Source organism: Corapipo altera, unplaced genomic scaffold (assembly GCF_003945725.1).
Source record: "Corapipo altera isolate COAL_440 unplaced genomic scaffold, ASM394572v1 62, whole genome shotgun sequence".
Classification (NCBI taxonomy): Eukaryota; Metazoa; Chordata; class Aves; order Passeriformes; family Pipridae; genus Corapipo; species Corapipo altera.
This window is the reverse complement of record NW_020884894.1, coordinates 197,238-223,394: the sequence shown is the minus strand read 5'-3', so window position 1 is coordinate 223,394 and position 26,157 is coordinate 197,238. Positions and strand designations below refer to the sequence as shown.

The 26,157-nt window shown below is 35.7% G+C and overlaps 1 protein-coding gene across 4 annotated transcripts in view; it reads left to right on the top strand.

Moving 5' to 3' along the window:
• FTO (FTO, alpha-ketoglutarate dependent dioxygenase) overlaps positions 1–26,157 on the top strand; it is a 169,569-nt gene that overhangs the window by 1,169 nt on the left and 142,243 nt on the right. The window lies entirely within an intron of this gene.

Sequence of the window (26,157 nt, the reverse complement as noted above, 5' to 3'; positions counted from 1 at the left end):
GTCAAAACGTTCGCAGTGGGGTGATGCACTATGTAACCGCGCTTTTACTTTTAAATTTGAAAGTACTCTACGCCAAGCTTGACCTAAATAAACATTTTTAAGTCTCGTCTACCACCCGAGCTTTATAATGTTTGTTTTCTCGTTCATATATTTAGATGCGATGCTGTTACTTTCTTACATTGAAGATGGTATTACACTATTTGTGAAAGCAAACAGCAGTGCTGAATGTTTTGCTGTTTCACGTGCCTTTGAAGGGCTTGTTTTACCACATTGTACAATATTTACAACTCTTGATGGTTGTTGTATCTTTCCTGATTTTGTTTACAAAACAGTAGTATTGAGAAACAGTAAGTGACTGAAAGCACGATGCTGGTATTAGTGATGTTAATGAAAGGAAGGTTAATTCCATTATAAATTTAGAAAGAGCTTTCAAAAATGGTAATTGCATACACCTGAACAGGGACTGTGCTGGCTTTGGTATTGCTATTAGTTTACTATTCAGCATTAAATGTTATTTCATTTTAGGGGCAGGGAACAGGTCTGATCTAACTTTGCAACTATTTTAATTTAAAACTTTAGAGCCTGTTTGCAGTAGTAAGATTCCTAACAACTCTTTAAGGACTACCTGATCATTTTGTAATTAGTCTTTCTGCCAAGTTGCTCAAGGACAGCAACTTCAGGCTTACATTTGTATTCTGCCCTTTCCATAGATGTCAAAACATATGCAGATGTCCCATCCAATCGAATGTAAATATGTTGCAGAAAAAACCTCACCCCATACTTATTTTAACCTGTACATTTGTGCTGCCCATCTGAGGGCCTCTTTCTTTTTAGTAGGTCTCAAATGTATTTGGGAATGGTTTGCATTAGGAGACTAATTGCCCCTGATATGATAAGGATAAAGATTCAAGGATATGTGGAAGGAGTAAGAGGATGGTGCTGTGAACTACACTGGCAAAGGTTGTATGAGGACAAGGCACCTGAAAGAGGTGTCAGGAACAATGTATAATAAAAACTGCACTAGAGTGAAAGAGTCCTGCCATAGACATGTGTAGATGTTACAGGTGCATAAACAAGAGAAGGATGAAAATTAACAAGATTCTTACAGAGAATTTAGAGGTGCCAATACTTATAGGATGCCTTAGGGGGACGTTGTAAGTTGGGTACTACTTGAGAGGAGCTTTGAATATATTGGAAGTGAAACAAGATGAACATCTAGAACATCTTAGAATAAAGGCTGCCAAAGGGGAAAGCAGCAATGGGAAGGGGGGGTTGTGTGTACAGGAAGGAATGTATGCTTTTTTTCATGGGATTTTATTGTAATAGTTCTGCCAAGACTTCCATTTAGGTACTGATTAAAATATTTTGTAGCAAACCAAATATTAGTGAGGTTAACCCAACCTCTTCTGGAGAGTAAGATTTATGAGGCCTACTGATGAGAGGGAAGTGGTTGGATAGAGAAGCTGGTTTGAATTATGGATCTCCTGCCAATGTCTCTTGTTTTCTAGAATTAAATCTCAAATAAAAGTTCTTGTTTTGCTATAATTGTGTACAGTTAAATGCTGTCTATCAGAATCCCAGTGACTGGCTTTTACTAGTTATGCAGTATGTTTCATATATATGATAAGCTGTTCTGTCTCTCAAATTTTCATGTGTATAGCAAGTTTTGGTTTATGTTGTTATAGGAGAACATTTCTGTTCCAAGTACATGTGGTAGAAGTCCTTTAGAGTGCAGTGCTGTCATACAACAATTTCCTTCCAAAATACAACTTTGCAGATCACTCAGTTGGGTTAAGATTAAATGTGTGGCAGAAATGAAATTGTTTATGCTAGTATTTGGTGATCCAAGCCCAAAGGGAGGAGGATGTAAATTCATTCTTGGGAAGAGGGTCTGAAAAAACTTGGAAATCGTAACCAGGAGTTAATTACTCATCTGTCCTAAACACTGTGTTGGGGATGCAAATATCCTGTATAATATTTCTCTGAGTCTTAAGTAGAGAGCGAAACACAATTACCCTGAAGTTTCTAAAGACATCTTTAGAGCTGTTGCATGCCATCCACTTCTCTGGTCTTCCCCACAGCAAATATTACTTCTGTGTATAAAACCAGACCTGTTAGAGTAGGTGTTTCTCATTAGCTGGAAAGGCATTTTTATGAAATAGTCCATTGGGCTTTGTTCATGGTTGTTTGTTTTAACTTAGATTCAGCTTTAATTAACACAGTTTATAATTATTTTTATTCTTTTTTTCTATACACTGTTAGTCAGAGTTGGTCACTTTTTTACTGGGTGTAGAAAAGGTACCACAAAACTAAGACCAAACATAAACCTCCCATTTAGTAATTTAAGTACTATATTAAAGACTATTTTCTCCTTTAGACTTGGGAAGAAAGCTGTTTTGCTTTTAGGATGTTTTATTACCTTGATTGATATTCACAGGCGAGTTAAAAAAGTTAATCTTTAATGTAAGACTGTTCTCAAGACTTACTTGGCCAAAGTGGTTTTTTTAAAGTAAGTTTCATTGTGACAGAGGGCAAACTGTGCTGACTTCCTATATGTGCTTCCTTTTGCCACTCTTTGCATATTAAGACCCTGAGTCGTTGCCATTTGAAAGAGAAGACACTCAATTAGTCTGGAGTATCATTTTCTGTCAAAGTAAAAGTATTACCTTGATGGGTCCTTGGAATAGGCCACTAAGCCCAGTTCACAATTACCTTATGTAACTGTTTATGCTAATTCACAGTGGAACCAGAACTGACTACAGAGAATGTATTTCACAGACATTACTGTTATGTTTGTACAGCTCCCAACACAGCTGGGACCCCAATCCAATAAAGTTATTGCTGTACAAATAATAAATGCATCAATATGCACATATCTGAATATTCACAAGGGCTTTTACAAAGTTATTCATGTGCAGTTTCACATTTGTGAGACGTGTTAGACAAAGTGGCAAGGAAATATAAAGCTTTAAATAACACAAAGCTTTGTATGTATTTTATTTACAGGGACGAAAAGGGAATATACAGTCTTTTGGCTGAAATATCAAGGAAAGTCTTATTTTCTGCATCATTCTAATTTTTGCTACCTGAAAAATAATATATATATTTACAAGAAAAAGTAGGTTGCTTCAACATATTATGCTCAGGGAAAATTAGGCAAGTATTATCAGAGCGTGATGAAGGGAATGATTTTAGGATTAATGCTGGAAAATGTCACCCATACCATACAATTAAGTATATAAACTTTAACGTTCTCTTATAATAGTTTATTCAAATATTATGTTGATTTCTTGTTTCATTTTATCGTTCTACCTCTTAAAGAGACCCAAACAAAAAAAAAAAATTCTAATTGACAGATTAAATAGGTTCTTTTAGAAGTTGTATTTAGGAAAATTAAAGTTAATGGAACATCTTAGATACAGTTAAATAAGCTTCTTGTCATGTCATATTTCTGCTTAGGTAAATGGTGTGCAGGTTTTAGCAGAATCAGCAGCCAATATGCCAGTAGCAATTTTTGTGGTAATCACATTATTGGCCCTTCCCATTATAAATGAGACAATAATTAAGAAATACTGTTGATAGTCACATAACACATGATTTGTATATTGGAAATGGTCAGGTAGAAGCCTTGCATATGCAGAATAAAATACAAGAAAGAATGAGTGGCAAATGTTTCTTGCTTTTAAATTCATCACATTCCTGCTGTTTAAATTGCCTCAGCTGCTAATGCTGGAACCATTACAGTAATGGACTTGGCAAATGAAGGAGAACCAAGACATACACACTTTATTACTGGAGGGGTAATTTTCTCTTCATCTGTAATAGCAGCAGTGCCTAGTATTGATCAGACCATCAAGATACTAATCCTCTGTAAAATTACTTGTTATAACTGAAAATGTGTTAATCCAAATCAGTCTGTGTCCTGACTTTCTACTTACTATTGAATACAGACTATTAGATGGTTTATTTTTTGTGATTTAAAGCCTTTACATTGATAATAGTGGAGCTTCTTTTGCAAGAGTGCGTGCTTAATCTTAGCTATGGCCCAGGGTTGTCTTTTTGTTTTAACTAGAACATCACCCACTTAATTAAGAAGTGCATGTCTATCTTTCTGCTCGGAATTATATTGGTACTTTAGGCTCTGCAGATTTATTAAACATGTTGTTTTACATTCAGTCACTTGTTTTTGCTGTAAATAAGAACAGATCTGTGCTTCACAGAATCTTCGAAGATCTTGGAGCTAAGGATGTGAGGAGAATGGCTAGTCAAAGCAGTAATTCATGTTTTGTGGATTGTGGCCTGTGAGGGTATTGTGTATGAGAGTAGTGTAAGAGGAGTCCAGTGCCAGGGATCTGAAGGTCTTCAGTTTACTTTGATCTTAGTGATCCAGTACATCAGACAGTGGTATGGAGAGCTGTGTGTGTTCTGGATCTGAATATGGGACAGCTCCTTTTTTCTCTCCCTCTCCTTTTCCCTTTTCTTTCCTTTTTTTCTTTTCCCTTCCCTCTGCCTCATCTGTTTTTTAACAGTCTTGTACATTTAGGTTGGAAGCTCATGTCTCTTACTTGTATAGCCTCTAGCCAACTAAAATTTTGGCTGGGGTGCACCCAGCAGTTCAATGGCTGTTCTGGGTGCATGATACCTCGTAGGACATGGCTGTGGGAAATGGTTCCATTAACCCTGACCCTTCATTAGACTCACTGCTCTGGGCTCCTGCCATGGACAGCCATTGGTATCTTGCTAGCTCGTGGTGGGCAAAAAGTGTCCTAGAAGTGGGACAAGATGCAGAACTGGTTGTTTATTTTAAAGACTTGGTACAATGTTCCATGCATTTTAGAAAATTTTTATTGTTACGCCAAAGAGATTTTTGCTCTGACAAAATGAACAGTGTTTTTATTTACCCAGTTACCCCTTTGCTTGCCTTCTTTGTTGTAATTTAACTGATTCAATTTCTATCATTTAGAGAGACTTCAGGGTTTCTAAAAGGTATTGGAGTAGCAATAGGCTTCAGTTTCTTCTGACTCAGGGTAGTGAAAACTAGACAGGGCAAACAGTGATTGCCTAAAGCTTGTTTCTGTTCCCAGTGCAATTGATGATCAACCTTAAGCAACCTTCAGCTGAAGCAGGATTGGGCTCTCATGCTTTTAATAATTCATCCATTTCTTAAATTATTTAATTAACCTGTAATGATCAAGAGCATCCAAAATATCAAATGATCCTCTTTCCTTCAGCTGAGACTGAAAAGCACTGTCGTGTATTATTGTATTCTGATAGGTCCACTACTGAAGTGTAAAACATGATTATGAGTAGTTAAAGCATAGGCATTTAAAGCATAGGACAGATTAAATACTTGAAACCTTCTGGATAGAAAATGATAGTGCTGTAATTTCAAAACACTTTTGTTTAGTTTCTGGAGTCTGATTATGGGAGGAAGCTCTACCTTATTTAGCTTAACAGTTTTTTGCCTTTGTCTACATGCTGCCCCACTTTCTAAAAGAATTACATCTTTATCTCTTAGAACTTGTTCAGCTTCATTTTCCCTTTTATCTGCTGCTCTTCCCACCGTTTTTATTTAAGACTGTAAAGTTACTTTAGTGTAACTGCTCTTGTCACCTTTGCCCTCAGCTAATCAAATAGTTTACCTTGAGGGAAGCATTTATCTCCCACTTTCATTATTATTATTTTCGTAGCTGTAAAGATATATATTTTATGTCTCCAGAAGGGTGTAACAGTGAAACGAGGTATTGATCTGCTGTATTTGGCAATTTCTTTCCACCTTGCCATCGATATCATGTCAGCCTCTGTCTGTACTGTGGTTGACCTCACAAATAGCTCTTTATGTTCCCATTGGATTCAAATGATATACTATGCTCAAAACTAAATCAATGAATGATTATAAAGTTTTTAGTATTATTTCATAACCCTCAGGCAACTGGTACTTCATGCAGTGCATACTTGAAAAGGTACCTGATTAAAATATGTTGCTGATTCTGTTAAAAGGTTTAAAACTGTACTGAAATCGAACATCTCATAATATTAAATTCAGGGTCTGATTTGTGTATTTCTGTACAGATACTAAAATTATTGTAACTTCGCCTGTAATTTACCAGAGAGATTCTCCTCTATACTGGCACAAGGTTTTACTTGGAGCAAAACCTCCTACTTCTCATGCCTGCTTTGTCATTGAGTGCAGAAATTCCACGTGCTGGCTCTTGCCAGTGAAAAATCATGACTGTTACATGGTACATGCTTATAGGGAGAAAAGGAGGTAAAAATCAGATAAGGTTTTCATCTCCAAAAATTCAACAGTAACTTTAAACAACTTTTGGACTGGAAAGCATTGCTGTTATTCTCTGCAAAACCTGTATACCTTTGATATACTTCTGACAGTTTAACTGGTAAAATTCATGTTCAAATGCACATTTAATGGTTTGCTTATTTTTTACTCTGATGGAAATAGGTAGGATTTTCACAAGCATGTAAAGAACTTCAGAAGCTCGGTCTTATTGATATTGAATGTGCATTCAAGTTGGGCAAGAAGCTTTCACAAACCTGACTGTTGTCTCAAAGCAGTAGACCTCTTGAAACGTACATCTGTATTTGGAAAGGGCTGTCTGAAGATGGTGTTCAAAAGGATAGGTTTATGCAAATTAATTAGACAACAGCTTGTAGATCTGGAAACAATTTGTATTCTCTTCTGATTCTCTTCTGTGTTTCCTTCTAGTATAACTGATATCAATGCAGCAGGTAATGATGCTCTTGTGCTCAAAGGAAATACTTCATTGTCTGGTATCCAAGTCTCATGATAGCAAACAGCTTCAGTTAGTTACTGAAGTGTGCTGTGGTGCTTATGTATGTACCTAATCACTTAATAAAACCAGAACAAATTATTTAGTCCAATGCTGTTAGGTAGGAGAAAGTTATTTGGGGCCTTCATCATAAACAGTGCATATAAGAATCAGGGAAATGATGTTTAAAGTGAAGAGAAACTTTCTCAAGTAAATTGATAGAATATGATAGGCATCAGATACACTGTGTACATTCCTTGAGACTGAGTGGTGTGTGTGCAGTAAGTCCAGTTTGTTTGGACAGGGGTTGACTACCTGAAGTAGCTACTCTGTGTGTGCACACATGTTGTGAAGCTCAGGGTGGAGGTGTGGGGAGGTGCAGTTTGTGTACAGGAGCATTATGCACTTCAACAGTAAAGAGTAAAGTCAAGACACCCAGAATTTAAAATCTGGAAATCTCAAATACAGAAGGGCTTCTAATTGATTTGAACCTCATTGTAGGGCAGAAAAACAGGAAGTAGCTGGGAAAAATGGGTGTGTAACCAAGCAAATCTTCTAATAATTAAAGCATGTTGGTTTTCTTTCTCCCACCCTCACAGAGTGTAAAAGACATTGATGAACTCTTCCCAGATTTATGACTTCTGCTATAGATAAGACCCTCTTACCTATGTAAGAAAGCCTAGAAATTCCTTCAACCCAAGAAAGTTGAATTATGATTTTATGGTTCTGGCTTCCTGAAAGTAATTCAGTGTGATCAGGACAGTAGATTGGTTGTTATCTATGATATGGAAAGTTTTGATACTATGAGTTGTGCAATAGAACATATGAATATAGTTCCTACCTTAAAGAGTTTGTGCCCTGTGTGTGTCTGTGTATGTGACATACACATGGTTTTATGCTTCACGATCCAAACGTATTCCTCATAAATAATGACAGTTCATTTTCTCTTGAGTTTGCAAAGCACAGTTTGTGATTAGGGTCTTTAATGTATTGGTATCATGACAGTAGGTGGTACAAAGCAGTAATGTCACAGGTGGGACGGTGGCAGTGACCCAGCAAAAGAAACAAGCACTTTGCATGTTGATCTGTTTTGTGAAAGGGCAATATTTGGCCCTGTAAGTGCAGGGGAGATGGACTGTTCATGAAAAGGGCATAAAGAGCTAACCCATATGATCCTTTGTCAGGCTGATTAAATTTAGTGTCAAGCATTCATTCCTATGAAAGATGAGAGACATCACTGTTTATCTAATAGAAAAAAGTATTTCTATTTTTCCTGAAGTCTTTTATATGTTAATAGAGGCAAACGTGAATATGATCACATAATTTAAATGTGTAAGTAAAAATATACATCTTTACTGGCAATGGTTTAAAAGTAAGATGTATATGTTTTATGCAAAATAATGCAATTTCATTGTTAATCATGCTGTTCAAGCCATAACTCCACAGAAAACAGTGCTTTTAAACAAATGGAATATACTGTTATTGTACCATTTATAACAAAAATACTTAGACTATTTAGGGACTGATGCAAAGTATTTATTTGCATGCTTTAATAGATGCTCCTATTGTGATATTAATATACAAATGCAGAATTGAAATTCCAGGTGATTGTATTAGACCTAATTATAAGGTGTCAGACTCTGCTTTTTAATACTGGAACAAACCCTAGTATTTAGAATAAAGGTTACAACAGATGTCATTTTGGAAATAAAGGAATTCCATTACAAGAAAATGGAAGAATTTCTTTTGAAATAACTAAACTTCTCTTAAATATTAAAAGAATGAGAAGGGGAAAAGTTTACATGTCTTTCCCCTCACTCTTCCTACCCTGCCAAATCTGGCTTGCTTAAAAGAACTGCTGGGAGTTCTATTTAATGTTATACTTTGCATGCATTTGTGATTTGAAATAAAAAAAAAAAAAAAAAAGTCAAATTTGAGAGAGACAGTTTGAATGGCATGCTGTCAGTTTGGCTCTTCGTGAATTGGCAGTGGTCTCATTTAGGACCTTCAAATCTGTGTCTGCCTGGACAGAATGAGAACATTTTGCATGTTCTTCAGAAGACAACCACTCCTTGCTGCCTCACAGTATTCAGTGGTGCATGACAGTTGCCCTTCACTGCTGTCTTCTTCGAACTTAACCTTTGACCGTCCACTTAGTTGCCGCGCAACGCTTGGAGCAGGCCAAGATGTTCATGGATGACGGGCATTGGCCTGCAACGTGCTTGTCATTATTTGACTGTCAAAAGTAATCTGCCATTGGGCTCCATCAAGGTTTGAAACCTATGTGCAGCAGTCCATATTACTTAACTTCCGAGACTGTCAACAGGATGATCAAATGTGCATAAAAAAATGTGTGTTGAATATGTCTTTGATCATAATATAGGGAGATACTTTTTGTGTGTGCTAAATGTATTCATATGACTTTCACAGGGCCAAGAGGTTGATTCTGCTGCCATGGTAAAAAGTGAACTGTTGTCTCCTGTGGTCTAAGTTTCAAATAGCACGATTTAGATTTGAACAGCTCTGCCAGTTAAACTCTCAGCTTGTCTTGCGTATCCTATCAGCTTTTCAGCCAGCAGTGTAAGCAGTGAGATACTCGACCAGTGGTGCCTGAGGTTAGCTGTCAAACTGGAATGTTATTTTGGATCTTGCTGTAATGTAATATTATAGAAGGAGGTCAGGCTGTGTGATTTGTAAAGCAGTTGTGCAAACTTAAAATGACTGAAATGTTTATTTCGGGTACTTTTTTTTTTTTTTTCTTCTTGAAGGAGTTGAAGAGAAGATGGAATTTATCCTAGAAAAATGTAAAAAACCGAAGGCAATATAAAATGGTCATTTTTCTCTTGAGTACAGAATGCAGCACATAAAAGAGCATCAAAATCCAATATGAAGAGTCAGTAAGACTGAAATTCATTAAGTAATAAATGTTTAACATTGAAAATATTTCACAGGCAGACATCTTTGTATCTTCTGGTAATGCCAAAGACATTTGGAGTTGAATTTCATACTTAATTTAATGAATGGAAATTGTACCCCTGGGTTAATCGTGGTTATAAACTTGGTGTGTAGGTAAATTACATATGCAATCTATCATATATTAACAAATACTTTGAATTGGTTCATGCTTGGAAGAATCATATCCCATCTTAGTGTAATATTTGCTATTCACTTGGGCAACAGCTGTCTGTAACAGCAATTTATTTTACTGGATTTCAAACATATCTGTTTTCTCTCAATATACTTCCATTCCTTTGCAGTTGAAACGATGTATTAAAATGACATCAAAAAATATCAACTTAAAAAAACCCCAGAGATTCACTAGAGCTTGTTCATAATGACTTCTATCCAAAGTAGAAAAGTTACCTTTGCAAGTTACCTTGCAAACTGGCTGTAAAATTACTTCTCTTCGAGTTTCAAAAGATCTTCGTGCTAATATAGTAAAAACAATAGAGTCACAGTAGTGGTTATTGTTAGATTGCTTAGAAACAAATAGATTTTCAAAATATTTTTGCCCTCAGTGTTATTTTCTAAACCAGATTTTTTTTTTTTCTGAATACAGTGTCAATTGCAAGAGAGCTCGGTTCAGATGCACTTGTCTAAAATGCTACATTGTGTCATGGAGATCTTCTTTGGTCTTCTTGCTCTTAATCATAAATGCTGTTGCTGTTTATGAGTCTAGCTCTTTGACTTTAGTCTTTGCTAATGCATTGACACGTGCCTGGTCTGACCTGGAGTATAAAATGCATGTGTTGGTGTACATGTGCAGGCCATAAATGTGCAAAGTTCTTTGGCAAATGAAGTGGTCTGTTATTAGTTGTTAAAACTGTGATCTTCTAAACACTTTAAGCTGGTCACAAAGTTATTGTTACTAAGTTTTGATTTATGTTTCCCTTTGCTGGAGTGATGTATACCTACACAATATATTCTGGTGAAGGAGGACTGAATTTTGGAAGTGGGTATATGCAAATATGCAACCATTTAAGTGCTTTTTAAGTTTACAAATAAATAATGAGCATTTAAATAATGAGCCATTGTGTTTGTGGGTATGGTTTTTGAACTCAGAACTACTTTCTTGGCTTCCACAGTTGAAGGAAAAATTACCAAAATTAATAGAAAAACTGACCAGACTGTTTTGAAACTAAAGGAATGTTATTTTTCATTTCATTTCTTTCTCTTACTGTACAAATCAAGGTTTAATTTCTACTGGGAGTTAATAATACTGTTTTGTAGTTGTGTTCCTGGGGGAAAAAAGTTTAGAATCTTCAAGTACAAATTTATTTTTTCTCTTAAACCCTGGAATACCTGCCTCTAACCAGAGGCAGCTCTTTTTCCTATTTTGAAGTAGTATTTTACACTAACGTGCAGAAAAAACTGAGCATCATTATGCAGTTTATTGCAAGTGTCTTCATATCTTTATATTTTTCCAGATGGAAGTACTTTTCTGTATGCTGTCCCATCTGTGTAATAACGAATAGTTTGTGATGTTCTTGCTCTTTTCCTGCAGATATTTTTAACTTATTTAAAGGATGTGAAGGAACCAGTTTATTGACATAAAATTCAATTAAAAGTAAGTTCTTATGTACAGATGGTTATGTGTTAAAAATTAGAAGATAGTGTCTTTTCCTATTGCCTTAAAAGAGAAAAGGAGTATTACCATAAAGGCATTTTGCAACTTTCTTTAGGTATTAGAATTTGGAAGTGAAAATACAGTGAATAAAGATGACAGCAGTTAAGTGTCATTATTTTGTTTTGTGTTCTGAATTGAGAATATCCTACCTGAAAGAAAAGCATTTTAATCAAACAAACTTCAGAGGTGGTTTTCAGGATGGCAGAAGATGTGCATGTACTTTTTATTTCAACTTCCTAGTGTTCAAAAGTGATACTTGAGAGGTTAAACATCCATGATTCTCTATGGTGTTATAGGAAAAAAATAAATCCTATTACCCAAAATAAAGGAGAGGTAGATACCTTTAGGGAAGTGCTTTGTTGTCACCTGTACTCTCTGCAGTACAAATATCAGCTTGTCACAAGGGTTGAGACCTTTGTAGTCCATTCTTTCAGGGTACAAATCTGTCTCTCTTCTGGCTTTAATGCAAGAGCTGTGAAATATCTGTATTAGGTAAAATAGAGGTTAAGGCACCTTAAGGGCACTGAATTCTTATCTCTTTTTACTAGCAGTGGTGTCAACATGTACTAAAATGTGATGACCTACTCTCCTCTTTGATAAAAAGGAAAATGACCTGTCTACTGTGGATAGTGATAGAGTTGCCCGGGGCAGATTATATTGTCACCTTCTTTAGTATTGGTGTGTAGAAAAATAAAAAAGGCCAGGATAGTTCTGTTTACCATAGAAGTGTTTGACATTTCTAGCTACTGATAAAATATACTCAGGGGTAGAAAGAAGAAACTGTTTTATGCTACTAAACAAGGTTGTGAAGAAATGCAGAGATTCTTTATTGTGTGAGCCCTTGGTATCACAGGACATATCAAGAGATTCCTTCTGATCACTTCAGACACCACAGTTCAAGTTCTGCATTTAACCCAGCTTTCTACTTGTCTGGGGCCTTTTGGTACACAAAAGGCTGATGTGCTGTGAAATTGTGATGCACTGTGTACTGTGCAACCTTGAGAGTTTAATCATGCTCTTAGTTAACACAAGTAACAATATTTCTTGTATTGTGGAAATAATTGGTGTCGTATTCAAGACCTTTTCTCTGTAGCATTCTGAAGCTTTTATAGCTTTGTAACAATTAATTTAGCAGTCACTACTATTGTTAGTCATTTGCTATAGCTTTGTAACATTTAATTTAGCAGTCACTATGTTACTCATTTAGTGTAGCTGTGCATGATGAAATATATATAACTTGGAGAGTTGATTTAAATTGCAAGACCAGAACATCTCAAACTGTTAAATGTACTTTGAGCTATTATTAATACTTCTTTGAAATTCTGTAAAGTGAAGGAAGGCATGTTTCATGCTAATCAGAAACTGAACTTGAAGGAAAGATTTCTGTTATGCTCTTTATCAGTATTTAAGAATAGAGTGTGTTTAAGCATTTCTTCATGTTTTGCAAGATGGTGATGAAATGCAGAGGATGTTTCTTGTGTGAGTTCTTTGATAATAATCTTGTCTCTTGTTTGAATAAATAAATAAAAAAAGTTTTGTTGTTAGAGCTGTGAGACTCCAGGAGCTGGGGAATTAACTTCCTATTGCCAGACTGATACCTTTTTTACATTTTTTAAAAACTAAAGTCTATGCCCAAAATGTGCATTTTTGTGATGAGAGAAATCATATTTGAATTTCCGTGAGAGAAACTGAAAAAAATTCTTTAAAAGGCATGGAAGCCTTTTTAAAAAAGTGTAAACTTCATTAACTTTGGTCTAGTTTTATCTGTTTCCAAATCAAGCTCATTAAACTGTTTGTATCCTAAAGCTCTAAGTATTCATAAAGAAGGTGGAAATCTGTTGGTATTGGGTTGATTTACAGTAGAATCAGGTGAAATTTAGAAAGTCAGTGTTAACTCATCTAAGTCAGATCACTGAAGTGCATCTTATTAGATCCTGAAAATTCTGACATTGCATTCTTCTGAAGCCTAAATAATTTAACTTTTGTTTTCTTTAATTGTTTAGAAATTTTTTCTAAGGCATGGAAAAGGGGATGTAGCTGTCAGACCATCCTGAAAAAGGACTTCAAGCAGAAAATTCTTTTCAACTTGTTGTAATGGTACTTATGCTAGGACAATTTAGCCTCAAAAGTCTAATTTCCTCAAAGTTGGGGATATGCCATGGTATCAAGTGGTATAAAGTTGACTTCTGCTTGAAGGAATTTTGATTATGATGAGCTGATGAATTAAATAAATGTTATTTTAAACTCTTGAAGGTATAGGAATATCTGCGGAAATACCAATTTAATCTTTACATCTTTCAGTATGGTTATAAGCTGATCAAATTTTAAAGGCAAGTACTATTTTTCACTTGGGCATCTGCTAATTCTTGTTCTATGAGAAGTAGTGAGCAAGGGTAATTAGTTGATATTGAGGAAAGAAATGGAAGATTTTTAAAGCGTGCAATGTTAGCATAGCTGCACATAATAAAAATGAAGAAAAAAAAATCCGAACAAATAGCTGGGGAGAATGTGACCTGTTCAAGCTTAAGTACCTGCTGGGACTTGGCTGTTGAGTCCTTTAGAGAGGTACCTGGCTGAAAAAGTCTGGACTGTTTAGAATCTCTTATGCTCAAAAAATCTCCTTTGCATGTGGAATCCTCTCTGCTGTTGTGACCCTGAGCCTAATCTCTGCTTTTTAATTTCGTTTTTGAATTCTTTGTTTGAGAATTCCAAATTTCATCTGTGTGTGCAAAATGGCAGAACTTTGCATGCATAATAAAAACTCAATGACTTCTTGACAGTGCCAGTGGCATGATTAATTCCCATGCATAATATATTCAGTCATCCTGTGCATATGCAGTGACAATGTAAGCAAAGGGGAATGAAGGATCCCCATGGATGATGTCTGGGAGAGAGCTCTTGTCTTGCTGTCAGATATGTTTGTCTCTCCCCATGTCCCCACAGATTTCTTTCTCCTTGGGCTTTATGCCAATTGCAGCATCTTCCCCATCTGGTCGGGATCATGAAGCTGGACCACACCTCAACCTCCTTCATCTCTTGCTGGCAAGTTTGTGTGACTCTTAGTAAAGAGGCAGAAAATGCAAGGAATCTGGCATTTTCCTGAGGAACCTTTACATAACAGTCCCTGGTGTTTACCACATTGAGTCTTTTCATGTTAATGAAGTGGCATTGTTAACAGAAAATCATGCCTGGTGTTTGACTGCAGCAGTTTTGTATCAGATGACTTAGTGCCTCATATCCCAAATACTAGGCCTTTGTGTTCATTCTCAGAAATGATCCAAACTTCTCTTAGCTAACCTTACAGTGTTACTCAATTGTGTTTGTAGCATGCCACATAGGTTTTTTTTGTGCTTCTATGAATAATTTCTAGGCATTATTACATGTACAGTAATAAAAATGTTAAAATATTAGAGGTAATTAAAACATTTTTAACTAAGATCACCAAAAGCTCACAAACCAGAAAATTACCTCAATCTCTTTTCTGACATGAGCAGTTGCAGGCTCTAAACTGGGACCACGTGGTGCCTGTAAATGTTAACAAGAAGCCTTAGAGAACTTCTACTGACAAGCCAGTATAGCTTTATGACATTATGCTGGCAAAACTCTGTATGTCATATTTGTAGCTACATACATGGAAAGGTATAGTACATTTTGCTAACTGTAGTTTTTAGGCAGGTATGGTGATTTGATGTCATACTGCACATATTTCTGTATCATAGGAAACAAAATGTTGTATCTATCTCGTTAAATTAATAAATCAAGTAGGTTTTGCAGCTGTGTTTTAGTAACTGGATAAAATATAATCTGAATTCTGGCTGGTTACCAATGTTTATCAGTGATGAAAAATTACAGATTAGTCTGTGTTTCTATAATCAGAACATTTACACAATGGATATATTGTTACAGTTGTCGTTTTAGTTCTGATTATTACTCAGTATGTCTATTGCAATTTTCTCATTTACAGCTGTTATTGAGCTCCATGTGTAATAGATGGAATTACTTTGTCTACCATTTATTTTATGAATAGCCTACAGAAACATTAGTATTAATAATATTATCCACTTAATGTACACAAGAGTTTATAATATGGATAGATGAATAATGTGTTGCACTATTTAAATTTTATTGGAATGAGATAAATAGATCTAGTGCATTTTTGTTGGTAAATGCAGTGTTAAAGTCATTGGGGGGATTTAAAAAAAATCAATTCTGAGCAAAGTGATTGCAACTACTCTGTTGTCTAATATATGAGTAAAATAGATTAGACTTAAAACAGTTGTGATTGGGGTTTTTGGATTTGGTTTTTCTTTTTTTTTTTTTTTTTTAAACAAGAGGAAAATATCCTGTTTAAAAGAGAGAATTGAGAGTGTAAGTTCTTCAAGTTCTTTCTTAAAGGGTTGTATTCTGCTAATAAAGGGCTCTGGGTGGGAAAACTAACAATTTGATTTCTTTACTCAGTAGCAGAAAAGTATAAAAGAGACACATATATTAAACAGAACTAAACTAAATTTGCCAGTTTGATAAATATGGCATGCAGTTTTGATTAAACAGGAGAAATAGCCATCTGCATGGGAAGCAAAGTCAGGCCTTGTCCAATGTAGGCACTCACCTTCCTACCTGTTGGTGTACTTCATCTGCTCTTTAGGCTTAGGTCAACGTAGAAAGGCTTGGTTTTGTAAGCCTAAGAGGAAAATATTCCCCCCCAGTTTGGGGTAATTGTGATTGTATGAAAGAGGAACTCCTTGTCCTGTTTTGTCTGACTCAGCAGGGCTTCTCTAAGTTGACTCTTCGAGATACTGTTTTTGAAAAGGCTGTTGTGTTACAAGCAATAAGGATGTACTTTGGTCTTGTGAAAATGCATTGTAACATAGATTCAGTACATAGACCAGCTATAATTAATGAACACAAGAGAGGTTTTTTCCTAGTTATTTTTTTTCTGAATAAATAGGCACTTAAGCAAAATCTCCAGTAAATGTTATGTAGAAGATAATGTTGTTTGAATCAGAGAAAATTAAGTTCAAGTTTCTGACAGCGGTATTTAGGCATGTAATGTAAGAACAGCCATTCTGATATTTTCCTTGCTGTGTTAAGGCAAGTTAGATAGGTAAAGGTAATATGTATGAGACCAACTTGTAAGGTTATAAAAGTTGGACAATGCTGAAGAAGTGTGTCCTAAAGGTTGTCTGACTTTGCCTAATGGTTCAGGGAAGTCTTATAAAGGACACACCTACAGCTGTTGCCTGACCTTGACTGGCACGGCTGCCTTAGCCCAATGGATTTTGGGGGAGTTCCCCCCACACCCCCAACCTGTACTTTATAGCAGACAAGCTGTGCTATGCAGCCCAGTGAGTCTTTGTTGCTGAAGCTGCACAATTCATCTATTGTTTACCTCCAGAGATCTCAGAAGAGATTTTTGGCATATTCAATCTTGAATTTTAATGTGTTGTTTAATTATAGTTTTAATTCTGTGGTAAGTGGTTTAACTGAGTGCATACAGAAAACTTGTCTGTACATTTAAGTACATCTAAGGAGTTCTTCTACTAAATAAAATACCTGCCCACTCTTTCTGCCATAAGAGATATGTCCCCATATCTGTGTGTCCATAAATTTCTTAACATTACCATTACTTTGTCATTTAAACTCTGTCCATGCTGAGCTACACTGTAGTGTAGGGATTCATGAGCAGTGACCTACCAGCATTTCAGCACCACCAGAGGACTGCAGAGCTGTCTGGTATTTTAACTCTAATCCCCAGTACCTGGGTGTTTCAGAGAAGAGTAAAATGCGTGCATCACATACACGTGCTTTTCTTTACAACTGGCCAGTTGTAAATACTATAATTTTCTTCCTTAAGAGAAAGTGTTACCAGTTATTTTTTTATTGGGGCCATCTATTTTATTGCAATATAAAGTTAATTTATTCCCAGCTTTTATGTGATTATTTTCTCAAAAATGTAGAGCTTTTAGAAGTTCTGTAACATATCACAATGAAGAGTGGCACAAAATTGATATTTTAGCAGAATAATCTTCAATGTTTTCTCTGGTTACTCTATCAGTTCTTTTCACAGAAATTTTTCTTTTTGCTTACTACAGAAAAATTACATCAAATGCAGGATAACAGAACACTGTCAAACTAAGAAGGTTTTATATGGACAGCATTAGACAGGAGCAGAAAGATCCAGTGCACTAATAGGCACACTCACATGAGCTACCTAGTCCATTGACAGTTTTTTCCTTTGTTCTCCCTCTCGACCCACTTTCTGCCAGTGATTTGTGACATATTTTGTAAGAGATCAAATAAGCCCTTGACACCTGATTGCAATGTAGTGCTTGTTTACAGTTGCATTTTTGAAGGACCTCTAGACAAGATGGAAGGTTTAACTTAAAGTAATTAAATTTGCATCTGCTCTATGACAGGAATTTTCTTATGTATTCATCCTGTTGAGCAACTTTTACTGTAATTGGCCATGAAGTACCAAAAGAAGGATGCAGGTAGACAAAATCATTGTTGCCTACTACTAAAATCTGTCATGGTATTTCTAAAGGACTGGCTTGTATGTGGCTTGTGCCAGGTCCTTTGAAATACAGTAATGCCTACTTTTATTTGGAAGGGGAAGGGAGAGATTTCTAAAGCATTGGCCCTTTCTCTGGGTCCTTTCACACTGCTTGAGTGAGGCTAGACATGTTAATTGCCTGTACTTCCATTAATTTCTTTCAAAATTATTTTTGTTTTCTTGACCATTAGTTATCGTGTGTTTTGCAAGTTACCTGCCCTTTTTTTTGGCATGTCCATCTTTATCCTTGGGCAAATTCCTGAGCTGTTTGATAGCTCTATACCTGGGCACTGAACCTACTTTCTTTCATCATCTTGATGATCTTGATCATTAAAGGTATATCTGTTGAGGAGGGGATTAACTGTGATGAAGTGGTTGGCATTTTCTCACCTTGATTGGTTCCAAATTTAGCCAGATGTTGTAATTTCTATTTATATCTGCAGATGTCATTATTTTACCACAGACTGGTTTTGTTTATATGCTTGTTTAAGGGCAAAATGAATATTTGATTGAAATTATTTATATGACAGCTTCTTGCTGGTTTTTAAGTCTTGAAACAACCTTGGAGGAAGATGGAGGACTGGAGAAATAAGCCTGATTGATTTGATCATATTCAAAGCAAAATTACAGAATTAGCACTGGAAATGAGGTAAAAGGTTCTTCTAACTCCACAGCTGTTCTAACAGAATATCCTACTGGTTAGTGCATTAAATGTTTAATTGTCTTTTCAGAGTTTTCAGTAGAAGATTTGTAGTGTGTAGTTGGCTTACTAGCTGACCAGTAGGTTAAAAAAAGTCCTAAAGTTTCTCACAATGGTTCTTAAGAGTCCCTAGGTGAGATATGAATCTCTGTTGTTCTACTTACACTGCATGTGGGCTTTCCCAGTTGTGTAAAATGCTGATGTGATTAAATGTGGCACAGAATTTTTGTTCATGTTGCATAACCCAAAATTTCTGAGGGGTTTTTTTTTCCCCTCCTTGTTATCACTTAGCTACTTAGTTCAGATGAATAAGCACAAGATTGCTGTTAGGTGGCAGAACTCTTGGGCAGTTTTTAAAATCACTTCATTCTGAAACCATGTAAACATGACTTATGCTCAGTAGAATATTTTTTTAACAAACATTTCATGTGGGGAAATACTATTTTTTGTGTATCCAGTTCATCACCACTCTGTTAGTAGCCTGGTTGTTGTCAGCAGGCTTTTCTTAACATGGAAATTTGAAGTGACTTACCTATTCTGCAGACAGCACTTATAACTATCATTGACTTACCAAGTTTTTGGGTTAGTTTTCTGTTTGGTTGGTTGGTTTTGGTTTTTTACTGAGTTGCTGTCTAGTAATGTGTGATTTCCAGTATCTTTGTGTTCCCTACCAGTATGAGAATGTTTTTTAATGTGCTAATGGTCAGTGTTAATTCTTGTAAGTCAGAAGGCAACAAGACACTAAGTAGACTGAAGAAAAGTAAGGTTCTTTTTTTTTAAATTCTTTTAAATGTGGACCCTGATATGAAAGACAAATTAAGATGAGCTTGAGAAATAGCATTTTCTATTCACATTTTAAACCCTAAAGAACTACTTTGTAGTTGCTTTGAATTTACCATGATTAATTCATAACTATTCTTTGTGGTATATTATGGCCAAATTCAGCTGCTATGACATAGAATAATGTACACTTGATATTGTTGAGATTCCTCCTGTCATTGAGATTTGAAGTAACATGCCATGATGTTCACCTAATACCATTTGAAGTGGTTTTATGAGGACTGAGAATTATTTGCATCTTGCATGACCTGTCCTTATTGCTATTTTTGAGTACAGTGTAGGTTAGAAGAAGTAGTTATTTTCAGCCTACTGACTACAAGCGAGATTAATAGCTTTTGAAAGGGCTGTAATGAAAGGCTGACCCAACTGGCTTTTGTATTATACCTTGTTTATCCTTCTCTCATCTCTAACACCTTTGGGCTACAACAAAATGTAATTTATGTTAGCAGTGCTTCATAGAAGGTGAAAGGTCATATTTTTAATGAGAGTGGCCCTGATTGGGATTCAGGTTTTAAAAAGTTGTCTGGTAGAGGACAGTCAAAAAAGTCCATGTAAACAGGGGGTAGGAAAGCATTATTTGAGAGGAAATAAGACCACTTTCTTTTATTTGAAATTCAGTTTGCAGAAGTTAAATAGCTGGGAAAAGGGATTTAATAAATTACCAGCATTGTGATGGTCAAGTCTAATAAACCATTATAATTTTGGTGGGATGCTGGGTTTTTTGTAGTGAGAAAAATATTTGGCAGTTTTTTTATTTTTATTTCCTTTTTCTTATTTTGGTGCTGTTTGCTAAAAACAGATCTATATTTATATATCTACCTTATCTTTGACTTGAGCAGGACAGAAATTAAATGACCACCTGTGCTTATTCAAGGGAGAAATATGCTTCTCAGTGCAGCTCAACTTGTCTGTATTTGTGAAGGTTAACTATAATACTCAATTGGGTTTGAGTTTTCCCTTTAGAATGAAAAGTTGCATTATGTTCATGAGATTGAGCAATGGTGTCTATTAGTGATGTGTTCACTTTGGTAAAACTGAGCTTTTGAAAGTGATATGCTTTAAAAATGATCCTGCTGGCTTTTGTTGAACGATGTTAATATTAAAATTCACTGTGTTGCTTACATAACCAATTTTGTGAAACATGCACCTCCTCATAGAAGCCAAAGTTTTTTGAAGCAGGTTATAACTTCAAGAGAATTCTAGTCAAAGAAAGTTTAGCAGGTACAGATTTCAGGGTGTAAGAGAGGAAGGTAAAATTCTCGGTTCAGAGTAGTCAAAAGCTGATTTGAAAGAAGTTCCTGGATTTGGGTTTTTAGCATTCAAACCCTGTGGGACTGATGCCATGAAAGCTCACTCTTGTCTTGCAGTTATGTACACTGTTTGCAGGTGACAAATTGTTTCAGTTATATTTGAGAAAGGAATGGGAAACACATCTGAGATTTTGAATTTTGTTACTGTTTGTGGAAACAACTTTTAACGTGGGTTTAGTTCAAAGTTTACATAGAGAAGAATGGTGGAGTGGGTCCCTTTAGTTCTTTACAGCCAGATTGCCTTTCCTGGAGATACAGATTCTCAAAATCTGAGTTTTTATGTGTTGTTTTTAACCACGTAGAAAATTCTGTGCTAGAATTGTGAGCTTTCCCACAGGACAGCATGGTAAACACAGGCTGTGTGACGGTAACCAGTGTGTGCAAAACCATAAGGCACACAGGATTCACCTTGTGTGGGATCTCAAAATGAAAGTGTAGGAGGGCAGCAGCAAAAGAGCTGAAAGACTTTGGAGAGGTGTTGTGTTGATGTCAGAAGCTTTTTTCCCTGATTTTGCACTATTTTCTGTATATCGTGCTGCATCATAATTAAGTATTGGACCATGCCCCTGTATGCATGAACTTTTTATTCCATGGTGATACGTGAAGCAATATATTGAGGCCCTGTTCTAGCAGTTTGAACACTGGATTTCTTCTCCCAAACACTCCCCACTCCTGACTTTCACCTGAGCCCAGCCTTGCTGTGCTGTGCTCCTGCAATGCCACTCCATCCTGCTCTCTCCCTTCCTCCCTAGCACAGCACTCCCCCATACCTTTGGGCTCCTGCTGTCTGTTGGCAAGGAATAGAATCAGACATTGCTTTAAAGCAACATAATGTTGCGATTCCCCTTCTTTTCATCCGTGTCAATAGGTCCTGAACTATTAATGCAAATCTTCAAAATGATTCTTTTAAATTTACACTTGTTTTACATTATTTTATAATTAAGTTTTAGTGTTTAAAGAGAAGAAAGGAATAGAAGTTTTTCAAGTGATTAAATATTAATTTTATTCACATTTAACCCTAATTTACATTAAGGATGTTAACTGAAAGGCAGATCTTTTGAATTTAATGTTCATTTTCTTCTAGCCTCTTTGATGAACAGTTAGATGTTGTCATATGTTCATAAAGTGTGATGGTCCACTGGGATAGAAGGAATAATTGTGCTGTCTTACACTTTCTAGGGTGGTATGTTTGTGATGCTTAGTGTTTCCTAACAAAATAAAACAAACAAACAAACAAAGATAAAATTAAAAAATCTTTTGTCTAAACTGAAACCGAGATTTGAAACAAACCCGTTTCAAACTATTAGAGAGACTGTCCTTCTCATACAGCTAATTATTTTTCTTTTATTTCAACAGTAATGTACTCCTTAAAAATTCATGGTAATCTTATATTTCAGATATCTTCTTTGTTCTTCTGAATGAGGCTTTTATAAACTCTCCCTCCCTAGGTGCTTGTGTTTATGTCTTAAAAGATTGAACCACCAGACCAGCCTTAAACACCTTGAAAATCCTGTACTGATGTTCTGCATGCAGGTGAAATGCAGCTATACCTTATGAAATACTGTGCTTCATTTTATACATTTCATATCCAGATTTCTGTTTTGTACAAACAGTGATTGATTTGAAGAGACCTGTTTAATCCTAGGCAAGCCTTTTGAGGACTCTCATGATTTTTCATATCTGTCTTAGCAGGACTTCAGTGTTTTAGAAAACTGATTTGTAAGGTATTTTATTGGAAACTGTATCAAGGGGTAAAATTGATGATAAAATCTTGTATTACATATGTGATACATCTGTTATATGCAGGACTATGAATTTAGGTAAATATAAAAAAAAATTTTGATGCATGCAGCTACAACTAGGTGTAAAACTGACTGCTGATGCTTATTTTGATTTCCTTTCAGAGAATTATGTTAACCAAAATGCACTCGGTATCTTTCTGTTAAGATCTCTAGTTCTTACCTGGGAGTTCAGGAAATGTAAAATTTGTTTCTGTGATTTCAATTGCTTACAGAACCTTGGGTAAAACTACAGTCTTGGTATTGCATAAACTGCTGTAGCTTCTTCCATGCATTCAGTGTTTAGACTCTCACAAGTAAAATGCTGCAAATGATACAGGCCTTTGTGCAGTGTTTAATAAATTATGGAACTTTGAAGAATCTTTGAGAAGTAGGGCCTGCATGTGACTGAGCAGTAGACATGAATAAGTGTTATCCTCAAGTGTATCTAGCAGACAGTAATAGATGCTTGAACAGACAATATGAGCACTGAGTGAATGATGGTAATAACATTAAATATTTACATACAGCAAAAGCATCTTGACAGCAGAAAAGAGACTGTCTCTGCAGTAAGGTGGATAAACCCCAGTGTGATACAGTATACCTTTCTATAGGACAACTTTCTGTTAATAACTAGCAGTGTTTCTCTGTAGTACACATGGTATAATGATCTACTGTCATACAAGACAGTTTTCAAGACTTCCTTGGGATAATCTCCGGGTGTTGATATCACTCCATACCTACTATAATGTAAAAACAATTACAAAGGTCAGGAATAAGAATTAATAACTGGATAATACTTAAATGCTTAATAGTAACCAAAATACATTTTGGCCTGTTACTATAAGTCCAGAATCACTCTGCTTTGCTTTGCCTCAGTTTTTCACTGGATTTTCTAGCATAGGAACTGTCTGGAGAACTATGTCCAAAAGAAAGTTGTACTGTGGCTATTCCTGAAAGAGCTGATGAAAACAAGAAGCCCTCCTGCCCTCTCCACTGCTGAGCAGTTTCATAGGAGTAAATCCATTTTATTGATTCCAGAGTCCTTGAAGTGCAGGATACCTGTTTATGTGCCCTTGTTTTGGTTTTTGAGGGAACCTGCAAATTTTGATTGTAGAACAGTTGGTATTGCTTGCGTTGCACTTGTTCAAATAGGTCATGCTTGACTTTCCACATAATTTTAAAAGGAAATTACTTTATCAGAAGCATAGGATAACAGCTTAATTTTTATGCTGAGGAGCAGATGAATTTTGTTACAAATTTTTATCCTTTTTAATGCATTCCAAATAGCTTTCAGTTATAGGAAAGAAATAAAACAAAGGTGACAGTAAATTGAATTTTTTTTAAAATACTCCACAAAGCTTGTATTACTATGATGAACCTGTTTGCATTTGATGATCTGTCATGTCACGTAATTAAAACAAATTAGTATTGAAAATGAAGTAAAACTGAGTACTATCAAGCCAGTTTTTTGTATATTCATTTTCCTGTAACAGCTAAAGAGAACATAGACCACAATTTTGGAAATCATTGCTTTAAATCGTCAGGTTGTTTTTTGTTTTGTTTTAATATTTTATGGTAAAGATACTTCATTGGAAGTAGATACTAGAAACTTTGTTTTACTTTGATGCTTAACAATTTTTTTAGAGGTGGCTTTGGCCTGGGTAGCTGCTCACCATCATTTGAGAGTATGAATAATTATGAATGTGGGATATCTAAGGCATATGACCAGTTGAGCTTTGGTCAGTCAAGCATTTCTTGAGATATAAGGGCAAATACATTTTTGCAGCTTTTAAGGAAAGAATCTTAATGCTGTGGAGGAAAGGGCTGGTATATTGCAGATGAAAATGTTATATTCCTGCAAATATGTGAATGATATGTTTTGCAAACGGAATGTGACAGAAATTTACTGTGATGTGTTCTCTTCTTGGATGAGTTTTACTTTGAGGGAAGAAGTTTTGCAGGTGATAGCTGTTCTGAGAAGCATTCCTCTGTGGCTGGAAAGCTGATGTGGTCTACAGAGCTAGAATGTTGATAACTTGATGCTAGTGCGTGTGAGCTGAGACGTTTTGATCGGGGACTGCACTGAAGGTAAACCCAAGTGGGCTTTTTCCACTGTCTAAAACTTGACCCATATTCCTTGTTTGCTTCTCGGATGTCAAGAATTGGAATTTATGCAGCATTTAAATTTAAGATTGCATCTGGAATCTAGTACAGTAGCATGCCCCTGACTGTCAGAGGGCTGTGCATCTCAGGATCCTTAAGAAAAAGTACCTATTTTGGAGTAGATGATCTACATGTATTTTTCAAGGCAGCTAGTAGTTTGGGACCTTTTGGATTAAAACTTCTAATATACTGATTAGGAGTTACTCTAGTTTAAATCATCTTTCTTTCTAACAGAGCTTCTGGTGGATAAAGTAAAGTATTCTTGTAAAAGCAATAAAATATGACAGGTTTTCAAAAGCTTGGACAATAATAATTCAGTGATCATAAAACTTTGGATTTTTTGTTCATTGTTATGGTAAGCAGGGGGTTGCAGTTGGTTTTTGCTAATAATGCTGCCTTCTTTCTCTTGTGGACTCTACAATTCCTTACCTGTTTCACCATTTTTCATGGGTTTCATCAGCACACCTTTCCTCCAGTCTGCTCATTAGAGCTTTCCAAGGTGTCACAGCAGTGAAAGTACTCCAGAAAGTACAAGTACTTTCTTTGAAGCTGGAAAAGTAATTTGAGAAGTCTTGAGTAGAATCCTATATGACATGTAAGGAACAAGATTATCTTACTTTTTTATCTTGCTTTTTTTATCTGCTGTTTAAAGTAGGGACAGTATTAATTCTTGTGGCAGCAGTTTAGGTCCTAAGGCAGGGTATGGATTAAAACACTTAAAGTACATTTACAGTAAAGGTTTCCAAACTTAGTTACAGTGTGCTGCCCACTCTCTGAGTGAAACCTTTCCCAGTTGGATTTCTAAGGTTTTTTTAGTCCCTCTCTTCATTCTTCCCCTTCACACTCCTTGTGGCTTCAGAATTTGGAGAAATTATTTTTTTACTAATCTCTAAGCATTTTACTTTAAATTTTGTGATAGAGGTTATATTTAAATCAGAACAGGCATATTTAGTGTGCTCCTGTAGCAATAAGTGCCTGATAGGGATTTTTTTTTTTTTTTCAGATTTTTTTTGCTTGTTCTGTAGTATGCAGTTCAAAAAGTACCCTAAAATGTATTATTTTTTTTTAGCTTAATGAAGCTAAGCACATGAAATTTAGAGTCATGAGGCACTTGAAGTGGAAGCTTAATGCCAGTAATAGGAGGAAGCTTTGTTGAGGGTGGTTTTCTACTGAAATTACTACTATAAAGTATTAATATGTTGCTATTCATTTCATGATGATAGATGTGGGGTTCAGATGCAGAATTTTAAATTTATTCATCTGTATGTAAAGTGTCCATAAATAAATGGTGTGTGCTAAATGTCTAGTGAACATAAAGACTTTTTCTTGACTTGTCCTGTAAAAATGTTGAGAAATAAAAATGCGGAGACTCATGGCAGGGATTGTATTAGCACC